Source organism: Castor canadensis, chromosome 1, assembly GCF_047511655.1.
Source record: "Castor canadensis chromosome 1, mCasCan1.hap1v2, whole genome shotgun sequence".
Taxonomy (NCBI): Eukaryota; Metazoa; Chordata; class Mammalia; order Rodentia; family Castoridae; genus Castor; species Castor canadensis.
The window spans coordinates 42,638,824-42,656,724 of NC_133386.1; the positions used below are offsets into that span (position 1 = coordinate 42,638,824).

The 17,901-nt window shown below is 34.0% G+C and overlaps 1 long non-coding RNA gene across 7 annotated transcripts in view; it reads right to left on the reverse strand.

The window, feature by feature from the left end:
* Window positions 1–3,549: 3,549 nt before the first annotated feature.
* Window positions 3,550–17,901, reverse strand: part of LOC141423977 (uncharacterized) — a 233,855-nt gene continuing 219,503 nt past the window's right edge. For 6 of the 7 annotated variants that reach the window (XR_012448744.1, XR_012448750.1, XR_012448743.1 and 3 more), the window contains 2 exons: window positions 13,947–14,136; window positions 3,550–9,348 (listed from right to left, as the gene is read on the reverse strand). This is a non-coding gene — a long non-coding RNA (uncharacterized lncRNA). The remainder of the gene's footprint in view (window positions 9,349–13,946; window positions 14,137–17,901) is intronic. The other variant, XR_012448745.1, reaches the window with a different exon arrangement.

Sequence of the window (17,901 nt, forward strand, 5' to 3'; positions counted from 1 at the left end):
TTCAATACTTGTGTCTCTACAATAAGAAGAACTCCATGAGTCATCTCTCTGATTTGTGTGAATTTGATTTGATAATACTATCCTATGTGTTTGCATACTATAAAATATTGCTGTGGTAGTCCTGTATATCTATCTATCTATCTATCTATCTATCTATCTATCTATCTATCTAATCTGTCATCTATCTTCTATCATCTATAAGTTTTTTCTTGTAAATTTATAAGAATTTAAAAATTTATATGTAACACTTAAAATAAGTGGAATTTTGACCCATAAAACATAGGGCTATTAGTGGGGTTCTTTTAAAAGAACAGTTTATGCCATGTTTAATCTGTCTTATCTCTAATAAATCTTATAGAAACTTTATGAAATTCCTTCATGTAATAATTACCATCCCTTATTTCTTGATTCAGATTATTTCTACATTCATATCTATGATCAGTGAGTGAGGATTGCAGTGGGAGGAAATCTGTGGAGGAAGGTGAATTTAGTTAAAAAATAACATTAGAGAACCATTTAAATTTAAATATTTAAATTGTATTGTGTAGAAAAACAAAGTCTATTGTAAAATGCTTAAAGTAAAATAATGCTAGGAAGACTATTTTAGGAAACTATAAATAAAAGCAAGTATGTTTTTTTAAATTGTGCTGGATGGGGGTACATTGTGACATTCATAAGCATTCCTATAATATACCAAATGTATCATATTTGAATTCACCCCAAGTATCATTTTTTTGATATCTTCAGACAAAAATCAAGGATGAGAATATGTACCTTATGTAGTATTTATTATGAGCAAAAAACTATCTTATGTACCTTACAAACATTATTTTATTTACTCTGTCCATCAGCCTCATGAGGTATTATTATTACTATTTCCATTCTATCATTGAGAAATTATGGCACTAATGAGTTATCAGAACAATTACACATACCTCATAAAAGAGAAAGGATTAAAATCTAGCAGTCCTAGATTGAAATACATTTTTCAAAACCTTGGATTTATTAAAAGCTATTTATTTCTTTTTGATTTGTGTAGTGTTATATTTATTTGTAAGTGGTATGCTTCTGGCAGGGTACTTTGTGTAAATTTTCAGAGAGAAAAGCTCTGGAAATCAGAGTTTGAAACCCTGAAGTTGCAAAGTGTGCCATTCAACAAACTCCTTTCTCCACATTGATTAGTCCATGCGTATAGGCATGAATGCAGGGTACAGACATGTAGCAATGCCATAGGATTGTGAGATCTTCAAAATGGAACAACTAATATATTTATGGATGTCTGAAATGCTAAGGGCACTTGTAGCACCAACTCTGTTTCAAGGTATTGATTATGGCAGAGATAGCACAGATCTATGTATCAATCAATCATCCATCATCTCTGAAGTTTGTATTAATTTACAGAGCAGTTAGTCCACATCCTACCCAGTCCACTGCAACTCATTTATTTGACAAAAAGAAAACCTGTGTGAAAATGTAAAGCACAATTTTGGGAATAATAAATCTTATTAAGAGTGTACTCTTGTCTTTTTGATATTTTCTCCTGTGGTCAATCTTTGTTCTGGTGAAATATGATAAATAAAAAGGGGAATAAGAAGGTCCAGTCAGGATTATGGGGAAAGAATTCCTTTTCATAGCCAGGCATGGTGGTGCATGATTATAATCCTTGCTACTAAGGAGGAGCATCATGGTCTGAGGACACTTTGGCAAAAGTATGAGACCCTATTTGAAAAGCAAACTAAAAGGCAAAAGGACTGGGGCATGGTTCAAGTGACAGAGTACTTGCCTAGCTCGCAAAAGTCCCTGAGTTTAATACCAAGTATGGTCAAAATAAAAAAATAAAAGGAATTCCTTTTCCAAGTAGTTACTTTAATCTAATTCTGATTGTAAAGTCACAGTGTCATGTCAATCAAAATTAGATCAATTCACTTCCTTGATTAAGCACTCATCAGAATAACAGCTCTAAAAACCAACAAGATAGTTTCTAAGAAATAACTTCCATAAAAATATGTGTGAGAAAAAGGGTCATATTTGTGAGGAAGTGAAGAGGAAAATACTGCTGAAGAATTAAGTATGTACTTTTACCTATAAGAAAATATTTCAAGGAGATCACTGGAGACAGATAAAAGGAGGAATTAAGTTATCAGAGACTAGAAGGGAAACTGAAAAGTGATATATTCATTTTGGATTTTAAATGATGCTATACCCATAACTGTGGCATTAGAACACAATGCCACAAACATCTCATGAACCACAAAGAAGTTTTATTGGTGTTCCAAACTTTACATTCAAAATCTTACCATGACAGAACTTTAGGTTATACTTTTAATAAATTGATATATTAAATAATTGACAAATTGTTAAACCCATAAAATGGATGATTTGGGGGGTTTTTTTGGCATTAAGGAAAGAAATTTTATCAGGAGAAATATAGCAGATGCTCAAACTTAGTCAATAATTTTGGAGAAATATCTGTCTGGATGTTGTCCTTAGGCAAGCACCAATTAGTCTTGCTCTATGGTGGATGACCTGAGGGGCCTGTAGTATCTTTAGGTGGTACGTTCCAAGATGAATTCATAGAAGAATAGAATGTAACTGAGTGTTTTAGAATTTGTGACCTCCTTTTCTCTTTTTCTTCCTCCTTATTTTTCTTTACCCTCTTCTCCCATAAATCCTGCCATAGAAATCTGACCATTTATTTGTTAAGTTGAGCAGAAAACACTGCCCCGCCAAAGTTATTTCCTTTCAGACTCTTCAGGAATTGACATAAACAATATACATCAAAGACTTGAATCTCTCTGTGCTTTATAAATCAGGTTGCATTTCTTATTTCTTTTCTACATTTTAGTACCACGACTTACATAGAGAAAGTACAAATAATTTTCCTCTGTGTTTTTGGTTATCTCTAGTAGAATTTTTGTGAGTCAAACAATTCACTACTTTATTTTTTAAATAAATAACTTTTAACATAATATTTAGAACAGATTTAAGAGGAAACACATATTAAAGTCCACTTCATAGCTATTATGCAGATTTTATGAACTATAAATTGAAATTATATAACTTACATTTTAAAATACTGTAAAAACGTTGCTTTAAACCAGATAAAATAAGTATACCTTACAAAAGAGAAGATAGCCTTTAGATATAAAAAAAAATAGATAAATACATCATTTGAATATTTGAAATAGATGACAGGCATATACTGGGGGGGTGTACTGGACATACAAGGTGAATATTAGAGACTACCTTATGATATAAAATGTAAATAAGTAAATGCATTGATCCTGTGTTATGACATTTTTATCAATCACATTTTCTTATTATTTCTTAATTCATATGTTCACAATAGTATGTGAGGAACATGAAACTGTACAGATCTTTTCTCATAAGACATATTTATTCTGTTAATAAATCATTTTTCTAATCCATTTTAGTAGTCAATTTTACTTTTCTTATCTTTATAAAAAGGATCCATTTTAATAAAATCTCAGTATATTTTCAATACAAACCATCAGCAATTTCTACTCATATAAAATGTTACATAATGATTATAAAATTTATAAAAAAAGGAAAATGAACTATTTAACAGAAAGTGAGTACATGACTAGAAATCTAAAAAAATATAGTGTTTCAGTTAAGGATAATAGAACAACCATTTCAAAATTGATTTTTATGAATTCAATGAAGTTGATATGTACATACTTTTTTATTAAAATGATTAAAACTGTCAATGATATTGTTTTAATAATACATGAAATTACAGAGATAGGATACCAATTCAAAATAGCATTATCTCAACTGAGTAAAAATGCTAAATTTAATGAAAATCCTAAATAGTTCGAAGTAAAGAAGTGTCAGTTAATAGGAATAAAAATTTGTTGGTGTTCTGGCAAGATTTTAAAATTTATTTCTGGTGATTTCTTTTTTTTTTACTAGAAGAGCAAAATAAAATATTTTTGTAGAATTATGTTTTAAACTGTTTCCAGATAAGGGCACTCTGGTATTGCTGAAGGACTGTATTGCATTTATTATTTGTTTGCCTCCATAACTCAAGAAGCCTGCAGAGACTGGAGCTAAGTTGGGATAAAGAACAATAAATAATAAATAACAATAATAATTTGCATTTATCCGGCAGCCTCCAGCTGTAGAAGCCAAAGCATCTCACATCATTGATTAAACGTCACAAGATTCCAGCAAGGGAAGCAAATAGTGCTTTCCAGATGGGGAAAATAAGGAAGTTAAGTTTTTAGGTAAAGGTCACAGATGCATTTGAAATATTCCTCAGGTTTTTCACATCGAAAGTCCTCTTTCTAACTTTTGATTACATCTTTTTATATTTTTCAAGTATTGAGATTAATTTATGAAAGAAAATTTTCCAAATATGTTTGGTCGTCAAAATCACTGAGCGACAGTTGGAAGCTTATTCTTGACATTTTATTTCATATATAATAGGTTTGGTTCCAGTTTCCATGACTATTAAAATGTAAATACCATTTTCCCTACTCTGTTTATGATTGGGTCTGAACTCAGAAGGGAACCAACTCTATGAATAGTTTGATAGATAATGTTTCTTACGTTAGTAACCACCTATGAGGTCTTCAGTTGTTAAAATATTGAAAATAGCAATAAAATAGGTTAAAATTTAAGAAGTCAAGTAAACATTTGACTATCCAACTTTTCATTTATCTGATAACTCTGCCACTGTATTAACTAACAACACATATTTTAAATAACAGGAACTAATATTCTGAGCTGCTCAAATATAAGTGACATTATAATTCATTTATAGATTTCAGAACACTCCTTATTGAGGATGGGGAGGGGATTTGACCTGGCTGCTATGTCTATATAAAAAAAATTGCTATGATTGTAGCAAGGAATTAGTGCGCTTAAGTATATAACTGTGGTTTGACCAATGAGAAATGTGATATTTTTCATGTTGCAATTTGGCCCTCGTTAATACATTCTATAATGTCAAATAACCACACATACACAATATAGCAATAAACTCTAAAGCTGTCAGAGTTTTACACTAAAACACTTAACGTTTAGTGTTTTATAGCTAGTGTAAGAAAATTAACTTAATTAGCACCTGATTGCTCTATGTACCAATTCATTCATCACAAAGATTCTTTTCTAAAAGCAAGATCATCTAGCTGCTCATGAGAGACACTTAACCAATAGAACCTCGCTGAGTGTATATAATGCTTTCATCAGGCTGTTTTGCCAACTGTGAAAACACTATTTGGTTCAGCCTAGCCATCTTCCTAAATCTGAAATGTCTGCTTTTTTCAGGTTAGAAAATTATGAACAGAGATAAAGAAAAGTTACGTTTTCTAAGGTTTTCTCCCAGAATCAAAGAATGCAAAATTAAGTGGGGTTGAGGAAATGTTTGTTACCAAGGGCAAAAGCAAGAGAATGTAAAATCAGGACAGTGGGGTGACTGAGGAGTAATTTTTTTTAGAAGAGAGTAAAGGAGTTAGCAAAAAGTTTGAGGCTAGAGAGACTTCAAGCCAATTCCCATATGACTGTTCCATTAATTTCAACTCTTTGGCTAATGATCTACCTTTACATTTCAGAGGAAAAATAGTTTCTCAAACCAAACTTGGTCTTTTCATTCTAATCTATACTGAATAAACATAAATTCAAATTAAAACAAGCATACATATATAAACAGATATATATGTATATGTGTGTATAACAAATGTGTTCTTTTCCTCAAAGACTTTGTAGACAGCAGACCTGAATTCTTTGCAAATATACAATAGGTGCTCTATGTACTTTCTCTAATACTAAACAAGGAAACACAGAAAAAATATCTTCATAATGCCCACATACACCAAACAGAAATAATCACAGCTTGAGCAATTAATGTATGTCTGATTAAGAAAAATTGAAATAACAAAGTAAATACCTAAAGAACAAGATTGTGCAATATACGTAATTTCATTTCACATTATTCTGAAAGATGTCATAAAATTGTCTAAATGGATTTTAGCATTAGCATCTCTAATATTTTCCAGAAAACAAATCTCTGATTTCTATAGATTGTTGAGCATAAATTTTCAAGGAATATTGAGTTTAAGTAGGACAGTTCACCAAAAGTGATAACATTTAAATAACATCAAAAATGATGTTATTTAATATTGAGGATGTTTCTTGGGCACTATTTTGATAGTTACTCCATTTTGACTCTGGAGTGAACCTCTGTATACTTGTTTTAGCAATGAAAACGATGAAGGCACTAAAATGTCTTTTAACATATATTGTCACACATGTAACTTAAATTAGCAAACTATTCACATATTGTTGGAATTCAGGAAGTGTTGCAAATGAAGCACACTTTTCTTTTGTAAACTGACATAGAATTCTATAATTTAGGGGGTGCAATGCAACAGTTATAATATATATAAATGATCACAATGATCAAGCTAGTTGACACTTCTATTAGCTCACATAGCTAGCGTGTGTACATGTACATGTGTGGGTGGTGAAAACACGGGGGGGGGGCGGTGTAGTCTTGAGATACTGATTTCATTTCCTCTGGATATATGCCCAGTAGTGGGGTTACTGAATAATATGATAGTTATACTTTAACTTTTTAAAGAGCCTGCATACCATTTTCCACATGATTGTATGAATTTACATTTTTTACTGAGAATGAAAAAGTTTCCCTTTTCTCCATATCCTGCCAACACTTGTCTAGGCCAAATCTCCTTATGCTTTTGCCTTGTATTTTCTGGATGAAATGCCTAGTGGTGTTGAACATTTTTTCCATATGTGTGTTGTTCAAATGTGTGTTTTAAAAATTGCCTATCCAGGTCCTTCACCCATTTTTAAATTGGATTATTTTTAGAGGAGAGCAGAGGAGCTGGGTGAGCTCCTTATGTATATATTTGGGATAATAACTTTTATTAAACATATTTTTTGCAAATGATTTTCCTTCATTCCATAGGCTGACTTTTCACTGTGCCGATTGTTGCATTTGCTATGCAGAAGACTTTACAATGTGCTAAAGTCCTACTTGTTTCTTTTTACTTTTGTTTTCTATGCCATTAGTGTTGTAACCAAAAATGCGCTTCCAAAATCAATATGTCAATGAATGTTTCCCATGCTTCTTCTCAGAGGGATGTCCACCCCCTTTTATGATTTCAGGTCTTACCTTTAAGTCTTCAATCTATTTTGAGTTAATATTTTTGCATGTATGTAATAGGGGCTAGATTCCAATCTTCTGCATGTACATAACCAATTTTCCCTACTATTTATTAAAAAGAATATCATTACCCATTGTCTATTGTTGGCACTGTCTTCAAAAATCACTTGACAGAATAGTCATGAGTTTATTTCCGTGTTCTATATTCTATTCCATTGGTCTATATGCCTGTATTTAGGTCAATACATTGTTCTGGCTACTACAGATTTTTAATATAATTTTAAGTCAGAAAGTGTATTGCTTCCTGCTTGTTTTTCTTTCCCCAAATTGCACTGTTTGTTCAGTCTCTTGTAGTAGTTCCATACAAATTTTAGAATTTTTTTCTATTTTTTTCTTAGTTAGACTAGAAAAAGATTTGCCAATTTTACCTAACTTTTCAAAAAAAAAAAATCAGCTCTTGATGACTTCTACTGTTTTTCTCACTTTTATTTCATTTTATTTCTAATGTAGTTTTTATTATTTCCTTCATTCTTCGACCTTTCTGATCATTTCTTTTTTTCTTCTTTTATTAAGGTCTTGTACAAAAGTGATTTATGTATTGACAAATTCATTTAAATATCTTAAGGGAAGTCAGGTGTGGTGACTCACACCTGTAATCTTAGCTACTTAGGAAGCAAAAGTAGGAGGATTGTGGTTTGAGGCCAGCCAAGCCAAAAAAGAAAGTTAAAGAGAACCTATCTCAAAGGCAGATACTGGCGTATGTCTGTAATTCAAACTATGTGGGAGGCATAGATAGGAGAATCACTGACTGAGGCCAGTCTGTGTGAAATGCATAAGATATCTGAAAAATAACTAAACCTGAAAGGGCTGGGGATGTGGCTTAAGTGGCAAGCACAAGGGCCTGAGTTCAAACCCCAGTATTGGCAAAAGCCAATAACTAAAGGAAAGAAGGATTTATTTTGGCTCATGTTTTCAGAGTTCTCAGTCTATAGTCATTGACTATGTTGAGTCTGGGTCCATGGTACAGAAGCATATGGCAGAGGCTACTCATTTCATGGTAGGCAGGAAGCAGAGAGTGAGAGGAGCTTGCGACAAGACATGCATCCAGGAACCCACTTTATCTAGCTAGGTCCCACCTCCTAAAGTTTTCAGAACCTCCCAAAATAGTCCCCAGCCAGGGACCAAACCTTCAACAAGCCTGTGGGGGACATTTCATGTTCAAAACATAATATTATTCTCTTGGACCCCAAAGGATCATGTCCATCTCAAAATACAAAATGGAATTAGTCCATCGCCTCCAAGTTCCCATATTTTTTTTTATTTGAGATACTAGGGTTCGAACTCAGGGCTTCACACTTTTTAGGCAGGCACTCTACAACTTGAGCCACTCTGCCAGCCCTGTTTCATGTTGGGATTTTTTGAGATAGGGTCTCATGAATTATTTGCCCAGGCCAGTTTTGAACCACCATCCTCCTGATCTCTGCCTCTCAAGTAGTTAGGATTACAGGCATGAACCATCCATGTCTGGCAATTACCATATTCTTCATGGTTCCAACATTATTCAAAAATATAAGTACAAAGTTTCTACTGAGACTCAAGGCAATCTCTCAGCCATGAGCACCTGTAAAACAAAAAACTGTTTATAGATTTCCAATATATGTCACAGAGTAATCATTCCCATTCCAAAAGAGAGGATTGGCAGCATAGAAAGGAGAAATAGTACCAAAGCAAACTAAAACTCAGTAGAGTAAACATTCTTATAGATCCGTGTCTGACACCCATGGCATGTGGTGGCATGATACAAGCTCCATTGGCTTGGGCAACCCTACCCCTATGGCTTTGCCGTTTGTAGCCCACATGGCCTCTCTCTTGGGCTGGCCTCCCCTAATTGCCTGCAGTTTTCCTGTGCAGACATTCCACAGTCCTGCCACCTGCAGCCTCCTGGTATCATCACTGCATTTTCAGTTTCACTCATCTTCTTCTCAGGAGATACCTGCTGGGATCTTGACTCCATCAAACATTGCCTGGCTTCCCAAGTCTTCATTTGAAATCTGTGTGGAAACCTCCATGATCTCATAGCTCTTGCATTCTGTGTGCCTGCAAACACAGCATCATGTGGACAGTGACAAGGTCTGCCATCAGCTTGAGTAGTAGCTGTGTACTCTTGGATCATGGTCACAGCAGCCTCTGAGTGCCTGCAAAATTGAACAAAGTGAAAGGAATTGTGGGGAAACAGCTTTCTAGGTGGCCCTGTGTGAGAAATGCATCTTTCAAATGAGTTTACTCTTTCATATCCTTGAGTCTTCAAGGCATCTTTTCTATTGTCCTGTGCAGAATAGCTAACTTCTTAATAGTGTTAATCTCTTCAATAACTTTATCTTCCTTAGTCCTAATGTTACACAGACTTTTCTGACCAAACTTTAATTTTTTTCAAGTCTTTCTGCTTTGGTTTTTGCTACCAATTATCGCTATAAACCTGGCTAAAACCAACCAGTAATAATTGTGCCATAGTCTGAATGCTGGAATGCCTTGAAATTTCCTCTGGCAGCATCCCTCAAAGTTTTAGGGAATAGAAAAATGTGTAGCTGCTCTTTTGCCAACATAAAATGTGAATAACCTCTACTGCAATTCCTAACATACACCATCTTTCTTTCTGAAGTCTCATAAACCCAGTACTGACTCAATCTTCCTATCAGGATTCTGGTCTTGGGAGCTTCTACCAGAATTGCCCATTAATTTCTGCTTACATCTTATGCCTTCTAAATTTTTCCAAGTTCCTACTGCAAAGCAATTTCAAAATCACATGGTCAGGGATAATTATAACAATGATCCCACCTCTCTGGTGCCAGTATTCTGTGTTTGTCAGACATTTTGTTGCTATAACAAAACACCCACCTTAAAGTAGGATTTATTTTGGCTCATGGTTTCAGAGATTTTAGTCCATAGTCAGTGACTCTGTTGATTCTGGACCCATGATGAGGCAAACATCATGGTGGCAGAGGCAGTTGGCACTTGGCACTTGAAAAAGGCAGTGCCTTTTTCACCTCAGGCTGGGTAAAAATCAGATAGTGACAGAGAGGGGGCCAAGACAAAATACAGCTTCCAATGACCTGATGTACTTCCTTCAGCTAGGTCCCACCTTCTAAAGTTTCCAGAACCTCCCAAAATAGTGCCACCAGTTAGGGAGCAAGCCTCAAACAATAAACCTGTGGGAGACATTTCATATTTAAAACATAACATTTTGCTTATTTTAGATAATTTTTCTTAACATAAGGATTTGTTGCTATAAACTTCCCTCCTAGTACAATTTCTGTCACATTCTAAAAGTTTTGATATGTTGTGTTTCCATTTTTGTTTGTCTCTAGATTTTATTCCCCTTTTGAATTTTTTGACCCATTGTTTCTTAAAGAAAGAGTTATTTAATTTTCAACATATTTATGAATTTTGCAATTTCCTAACATTAATTGGCACTAATTGCATGACAGTATCATCAAAAAAGATACTTGGTTCAATTTCAATTTTCTTACACATGCTAAGACTTTTTGTGGTTTAATGATCTAGAATGTGGAATGTTCAGTGTGTGGTAAGAGTAGATATTTTGCTGCTGTTAGATGGATCATTCTGTGTGTGTATATTGGGTCCATTTGGTTGATAGTATTGCTACAGACCTCTTGTGTTGTTATTGATTTTCAGTGTGGATATTTTATTCATTATCACCAGTAAGGTATTGGGTCCCATTTTATTATTATATTGCTATGTATTTCTCCCTTCGGTTATTAATATTTGCTTTACTTATTTATTTTATTTGAGGTTAGAGACATATATCATAATTACTATTATTTCTGCCTTATAAATTGACCACCTTATCATTATATAGTTACTTTCTTTGTCTCTTGTGGCAGATTTTGACTGGTCTGCTTTGTCTGATGTAAGTATAGCCACCTCTGTTATCTTTTGGTTACCATTCTCATAGAATTTTTTTTTTCTGTTCTTTCACTTTGACTCAATGTATGCCTTTAAATCTAAAGTGTGTTTTCATAAAAAGCATGTTGTTGGATCTTGTTTTCTAATCTATTCACTGCCATTCTGTGTTTTTTGTTTGGAGAATTTAATCCATTTGTGTTTAAAGTAATTGTAGATTGGTAAAGAATTGTTACTGGTAAGGATAAGTAACGAAATTGTATTGCCACTTCGTTAATTGTTTTCTATCTTTTTTATTGTGCTTTTTGTTCCTTTTGTCTTCTTTTGTAGTTTGCATTTGTTATTTGTTGTTTTTTTAGTGGTACATTTTGACTCTTTTCATTTCTTGCTTAATGGAATGTCCTTTGTAATTGTCATGATATTTACATAAAAGTTCTTATAGTTCAATCCAGCTTAAACTCACACAATGATCAACATTCAAGTACTCTACACATTTATTCCCTAGGACATATTTTGCGTTTCTACTGTCACATTTTACATCTTTTTTATATTGAATATTCTTTACAAATGATTATAGTTACAGTTCTATTCAATATTTTAATCTTTTATCCTTTAGACTAGAGTAATAAAGTGATTTACCAACCCCTGCTATAGTATGAGAGTATTCTGAATTTGATTATGAATTTATCTTTACCAGACAGTTTCACACTTTCATGTATTTTCATAGTCTTAATTAACATCCTTTCATTCAACTTGAAGAACTTCTTTTATTATTTTTGTAAGGCAGATCTGATGACAAAATGCCTCAGCTTTTGACTTTCTGGGGATATCTTTCTCACTTGTAATCTTGTCTGGAAACAATTTTTTTCTTTCACTACTTTAAATACATTATCCTACTCACTCCTGGTTGCATGGTGTCTGCCAGTAGATGCATGGACATTCCCTCATAAGTGATGAGGTGCTTATCATTTGTTGCTTTCCAAATTATTTTTTAAAATTTTTGGCATTTTGATTATATTGCATCTTGGAGTAATCTTCTTTGGAATGATTCTACTTGGCATGCTTGAGCTTCATGTTTCTGGCTACCCACGTTTATCCCAATATTTGGCAATTTCTTTAAACAACTTTTCCTCCTTTTTCTCTCTTCTCAACTGTAAATTGAGGTTATATAAAATGATTATTTTAATTATTTCTTATGCAAATCATGGATCTCCAGTCTTTTAGATACAGCTGCTAAAGCTTCCTTAGTTTCCTTTGGTCATACACTGCTTGGTTGATTCCTCATGATCTGCGTATATTTGCAGTTTTATCTGTGAATTTGAAGGAGCAATACCTTTCCTAGTCTTTACAGACTGCTTTCAACAGGTACAGACTTTCTCCTGCCAGATTTCTGGGTTTATAGGATTGCCCTTGTTATTATGGATGAGTTGGATTAGATCCAGGATATATGGCTATTACTAGACTTTCTATGTAGGTCTTGTTATAGTAGCTCAGGTGGGCTTGTCCCTGTCTATGTAGACTGCCTTTTGGACCATGTTCAGTCAGGTTAGTGCTGGCACAATTGTCTTCCTCAGGGTCTTCAGTTGAAGCAGTAAATAGTAGGCCTGTTACCAGATGTGCAGGAGACCAAGGCTTATGCCAGACCACTAAGTGTGTCCCTGAGAAGGAAGGACCTGACCTAGGCCACAGCAGATCATCCCTAGAATTGAGCCACAGAGCTGCTCCAGGATGCATAGCTTAGCTTGGATAATGTCTTCAGGCCTGTCTCTGGTGGTAGAGATACATGTGCCCCCTTCATGTCTCCACAGAGTCCAAGAGTGCTCCTGGACTATGGATGAGAGGGTCTGGATCCTGGTTATGGGACCACTTATAGTTGTACCATGGTCAGTAGGACTGCTTTTGGTGGCACACAAAGCATGTTACTGTGAATCTTTGGATAGGGAAGATTTCTCCTGGGTATATCAAAAGGCATGTCTATAGTTGATCTTTGGGCAGACGTGGCTGCTGCGAGGGTCTGGTGACAGGTTATAAGGTTCCATTAAGCTGTACAGTTAGGCCTGTCTTTTACTGAATAGATGGAACTAAGCTCAACAGTATATTTCATTTAAAATTTTTATGGTACTCATTAGAAATCTTTGACAACACACATTAATTTAGTCCATTAAGTGAATTTCACTTTTTCTGTGTTTACCTTTTAAACTAAATACGATGGAAAATTTTATAGCCATATAGAAGGATCTTTTTTCCTTGGGCATGGTGGTATCACACTAATGACAGAATATTTACTCCCTAATGTGATCACTATAGACCTATTTTTTCTGTACACAGTGTCCAATTAACTACACAGCATGCATGCCAATTTTCATACTAGTATAGTCTCCTCAGAAACTGTTATTTATCATTTTCAATCACATAAAATTTAGAATCCAATTGCTTTAAATGTTTTTTGGCATTATCTTTGACAGTACTACTGCTTTTCCTGAATGTATGTAAGTCAACAAGTTATTTTTAAAAAACTAAAATAATCTGTACTCAGGACATATTGATGAATTTCTTTAGGCAATAAAACATGGTTGATTTTTTTTTACCAGAACAGCAAAAATCTTACACTGTAAGAACATTTGTAAATGCTACAGTGTACCCCCACCCAGCAGAACAATAAAAAATATATACATATATTTAATAAATAAATATTTAGGTTTATCATACTACCTACGAATATTTTACTTCATTAAAACACATGTTTGTGTTAAAGTTTGATGCGTATCATTCACCATACAGTTTCCTTTTTGTTAAAAAATTCCAAGTAACTTAAGAAAACATTTTTACTGTTTGCAACGCCATGTTATTGAGTCACTCAACAAATACTTACTGATTTATATCTAATCTTCCTGATAGACTACCACAGATTCTGTGGCAGATCTTATTCTGTTATCATTAAACTGATGGTTGTCCTTGAGACATGACCATTTTCATTGCCAGTCTGCATCTTGAAATCAAGGAAACAATGTTTGTGCCATGATGGAAGACATGAATCTTCAGAATCAGAAAAATGATTCCTTCTGTATGTGATTAAAAAGAAGTAAAGAGATCTATCTCTAACATGGTCCTAACATAAAACTAACATCACAGTCAAAATAGGGATAAGACAACATTCTAACCAATGGAAAAAACTAGATTGACTGGTGACTTCAAAATAGTAACTGTAATAGTTATATAATAATAATAATTGCTACTAGAAGGAACCTTAAAATTCAGAAGATACTGACTTCTTAAAAGTTCATCTAAAATTACACATGGCACTAAATTATTACAGAAAATTAAGGATGAAATTAAATTATTTAAACAAGTAAAATGCCAGCCAATTTATCAGTCATGGTCAATTAATAAGGAACTAATACAAAAAATTTTTTAAAAAGGAAGAAAAGACAGATTTCAAAGACAATATTGAACAAAAAATTGTCAAATATGTCAGCAAATCTAGATAAGTATGTTTTGAATATAATTATAATAATTATGGCTATTTTCAGATGTAGAAAAGCAAAATGAAATGAAAAAGTTACATTAGTATACAAGCTAAGAGCATAGTGATGGAAATTAAAATGTTCTAATATTTTTTGCTGTTTTTGAAGCAGGTAGATTAGTAAGTAAATTAAATTTTGCTGTTTTTTAAAGTAAAGCATGCAAGTAAAAAATGTGACCTTGCCTACTAAAATTCTTCTGACTACTATTACTGGCTGAAATTTACTTGCTTGCTTATCAGGGTATATGGTCAGATTAGGCTATGATCTATTTGCACATTAAGTTAGATTAAGTGTACAATTTCCAGAGACTGCTTTCAACCACATTTTATCTCCATATATAGAAGCCAGTTTAGGCCAATTTTCACATTCTTTCAATAAGAAGGGAAATGATTTATCTTATTTAAGATATTTTTAAAGTCTTCTCCATGTCTAATTAACAAACAATCTGGAGATGCAAAGAAATCCACATCAAAATCCTAATGACATTCTTTGCAGAAATAGAAAAAATAATCCTAAAATTCTTATGGGAGCAGCAAGACCTTGAATAACCAAAGCAATTGTGAGCAAAAAGCATAATGCTGGAAGTATCATAGTACCTGACTTCAAACTATACTGTAGAGCCATAGTACCCAAACCAGCACAATACAGGCATAAAACCAAACAAATAGGCTAATAGAAAAGAAGACCCAGAAATATGCCCACACAGCCACAGCCATCTAACTCTTGACAAAGATGCCAAGAACACACATTGGGGAAAAGTCAGCCTTTTTTTAACAAGTACTGTGAAAACTAGATATTTACATGTAGAAGACTGATGTATAGATCCCTGTTTCTCCCTCAGTACAAAAATAAATTCAAACTGGATCAAAGGCCTTAATGAAAGACCTGAAATTTTGAATCTACTAGGGGAAAACAATTTAAGATATAGCTATAGAAAATAAATTTCTGAATAGAAATCCAATACCTGAGAAAATAACATCAATAATTAACAAAAAGGATTGCATCAAATTAAAAAGCTTCTGAATAGCAAATGGGCACAGCAAAAGAAACAAGTTTTAGAATGAAGAGACAACTTATAAAGTGGGAGAAAATCTGCCAGCTATCCATCTGATAGGAAATTAATATCCAGAATATATAAAGAACTCAAAAAATTAAACACAGAGCAAATAATCAAATAATAAATGAGCAAATGAACTGAACAGACACCTTTCAAAGGAAAGCTCCAAAATGGCCAATAAACACATAAAAAAGTGTTCAACATTTTAGCTACTGGGGAAATGCCAACAAAAGTATATTGACATTCCATCTCACCCCAGTTAGAATGATTATGATCAGGAAAATAAAAAAGCAACACATGTTGGTGAGGATGTGGAGAAAAGGGAAACTTATATACCATTGGTGGGAATATAAATTAGTGCATCCACTATGCAAATCATACCAGAATTCCTCAAAAATGAAATAAATAGAACAACTATGTGGTCCAAATATACTGCTTGTGAGTATATACCCAAAAGAATCAAAGTCAGTTTACTATAATTATGCCTGTATACCCATGTTTATCTTGGCACTACTCACAATACTAAATTATGGAATCAGCCAGGATCATCAACAATGGAGCTTTATTTATCCAAAAGAAAAAAAAAGAATAAAATCATGTCATTTGCAGAAAAATGGATGTTACTGGAGATGATCATATTAAGTGAAATAAGCCAGTCATATAAAAGTGAATGTCACGTTTCCTCCTGTTAGGTCCCTGGCATTCTTGGGGCAGGCGGAAAGTCCCAAGACCAGCACTGAAACCAGACCCCCCTGATTTATGACTGCTTGCCAAACTCCCCTGCTTGCTTGTTTCTCTGCTTACAAAACTCAGGAACTTCCAGTTACTCAACTAACCAGGCATGTTGACCTGTTCCATCTGGTGATGACAGATAATCAGAGACCAGAGACTCTCTCCCTCCCCCATGGCTTGGCCCCTCCTATAAAACCCACTACTTTCAGCCAAGCCACTGCACTCTGAACCCGAGAGTGACAGCCCTGTGGTCTGGTTCCAAATAAATCTTCCTTTTCCACACCTGGCATGGTCTTTGTTCGGCACTTCCTTACACTGCCTATATGTGGAATTTAGGGAGGGAAAGGCTATTAGGTGTATGGAAGCCCAAAGAGGGAAGGAAGAATAAGAAATGGTAACAGAAGGGACAAATGTAATCAAAGTACATTATATACATATGATGAAATGTCACAAAGTTATCCATTACTTTGTACAAATAGTAAAAGCTGATAAAAACAGAAAAGCAAAAATAAATGTAGAAAAAAGCTATGTGAGATTGTGGGTTCATTAATAAACTTGACTGAATCATAATACAATGTAAACATGTATCAAAACCTATATCATACCCTATAAATATGTATAAATATTATTTATTCATTAAAAATTAAACTTAAAGTGTCTTATTACCCAGCAGACACTTCTTAAATATTTACCTTTTTAAAGTTTCCCAGTGTGTATTTAACAAAGAAAAGATTTAAGAAATAAGGGATGGGGTTAAAGAAAGTGCAGAACACATTTCAACCTTTAGTGTGGCCAGAAAACATAACTTTCTTATAAGTCAAGGGGGATTATTCTTTGCCTGAGAAGTTTTCAAGCACTAAAATCAAGAAAGTTAAAAAAGTCATCTCCAGTAACAGGAGCTGACATGTACTGGATGATGTCAGTGTGGAGACAGATTTCCTACATTAAGAAATAGCTTCTAGCCAAGATGAAATAAGCAAGACTATATTTATCATTCTGCATGAGACAACTAAAAACATGACAAAATATATGAAATAATAGTTTTCAGACACTGAAAATTAGATAGCAGAGGTTAGCAATCACTGAGGAGAAACAAAATAATTAATCCTATGATGGACCCATTTTGCTGCCTGGAGAGATTTTTTTAGGCCAACTAGCTGGAGGAAGCAAATGAGGCATGCCAGGGGTCTCCTTGAGTAAAGTAGAGAGAGCTGACTGTATGGGTAGATGAAGGTAGCCAGAACTTGCAAGACAATGGGGAGCTTCATGAATTTGCAGAGGGTCTTCTTTGAGTCTTCAACTAAGAACTGATCAAGAAATCAGGCGTGGTGGACTCACTCCTATAATCCCAGCACTTGGGAGGCAGAGGCAGGAATTCCAGTCCACCCACCCTGCACTACATAGCAAGTTCCAGACCAACACGGGCTACATAACAAGACTCTATCACATAAAAAACAAACAATAAAACCCAATTTAAGAACAAAAACACAAAGGAAAAAGAACTGATCAAGAAA